Genomic DNA, 1875 nt, shown 5'->3' with positions numbered 1-1875 from the left:
TTGATAATTTGGTCCTTATTTTCCTTTTATTTTGTCCTCTTAGCACATTCATTTGATCCTCTTTGTCCTTTTATTTGTTCATCTTGGTCCATTTATTTGGTCCTATTTGTCCATTCATTTGGTCCTTTTTTTCAATTAATAATGTGTTCCTCTTTGTCCATTTACTTAATCCTCTTTGTCCAAAATTTATTGGTCCAATTTGTTCATTCATTTTGATTCATTTTGCCAATGTGTCCATTCATTTGATCCCTTTTGTCCACCCCTGCAGGAACTACTACTACTACTACTACTACGAGTATAGAATCCCGATGCCTCTGTACACGCACGCCGCGCTGTTTGATCGTGACAGCAGCGCCTACGACGGTTTGGTCCTCTTCTTGAAATACGTGCTGGAGAAAAAGAATGTCTGGATGATCCAGCAAAAACAGCTGATTCAGTATTTGCGGCGTCCGATCTCCAACAATCAGATGAAGAAGGAGTATTTCGCGTGCCATGAAAGAGACAGCTCAAAATGAAAAGAAGACATTCACAAACATTAAAGCTTAGTACTGGTCAAGAGACAATGGGGGTTGACAGGTTGAAGGGAAAATATCTTGTGACTATAGATACTGATACCGTTCTGATTCTACATTAAATTTTATTATTTATGTATGTACGATTAGGTTATGTCCCTTTTTTGTTCGATCCAGGTGCATAACACAAGTGGGCCTCAAAACATGTCGGTCTGTCTCGTGACTGCGCACACCTCACAAATGTTTTGGAAAGAAGTTATCTTTTGGGTGGTTTTTAAACAGACTAGATACTTGAACCTAGTAGAAAATATTCTTCATGTTGTACCGCTCTTTAAAGATGACACAAAATGTTAGTGCGCGGGATGGGGGTTGGGGTGGGGGGGGGGATTTTAAAAACTTTTTTTTTCAGGTGGGGGAGGGGGTATTAATGAATTCTCTTCTGTGGAAACGAAGTCATTAGCAAAAATAAACAATTCTCAAGCAGTCAGTTTGTTACCATTTTCGATTAATCTCAGTGATTTCTATTATTTTAAAGATGTTTTGTCTCTATAGCTTGGATCTGTGTGTCTCTTTCCCCCCGAGAATAATAATTATGAGTTTGCCTAAGTAAAGATCAATAAGGGAGCTAAACGCTTGATACTTTCCCAAGGACATCGTTTCTACATCTCTTTCCCCTTGTCGCTTTTCCTTTTTATCCCCTTGTGTTTTATTGAGAACAAGAGAGGATCAACCCACCGTATTTACAGTAATAGAGGCTGTAGTCGTAGCAGTAGTAGTAGTAGTAGCAGTAGAACTACTACTACTATTACTACTACTACTACTACTACTACTACTACTACTACTACTACTACTACTACTACTAAAATGTACTACTAACACAACTTACTACTACTACTACTACAGTACTACCACTGCAGTACTATTATTACCACTATGTCAATGGAACAAACTGTTAAATTGATTTCCATTAGAAATATTCCGTATTTAGCTCCCTTCTTTATCGTTGATTTGGAGAATTACGTTTTGGGTGATGTTTCTTGCCTCTAGTAGTGCACAAACACTCTCTGCCTGAAGACACAGAATGGAAAACAATATCACTGGACGTATCAAGGTGAAACACTGGCTGAGTCAGGCTACACTAACTCACGAAAGAAGACGAGTAAAGAAAATTAAAACTTGTGATGTTATTGGAGTGGCAACAAAAGTTTGTGGCTTATTCTTCATCACCCACCCCCACCCCCCATTCCTCTCCTCCTCTCTTTCTCCTCTATCTATCTATCTATCTATCTATCTATCTATCTATCTATCTATCTATCTATCTATCTATCTATCTATCTATCTATCTATCTATCTATCTATCTAT

The sequence above is a fragment of the Aplysia californica genome, unplaced genomic scaffold (genome assembly GCF_000002075.1).
Source record: "Aplysia californica isolate F4 #8 unplaced genomic scaffold, AplCal3.0 scaffold00022, whole genome shotgun sequence".
NCBI classification, from domain to species: domain Eukaryota; kingdom Metazoa; phylum Mollusca; class Gastropoda; order Aplysiida; family Aplysiidae; genus Aplysia; species Aplysia californica.
The sequence above is the reverse complement of the archived record's forward strand: the minus strand, read 5'-3'. Positions refer to the sequence as shown.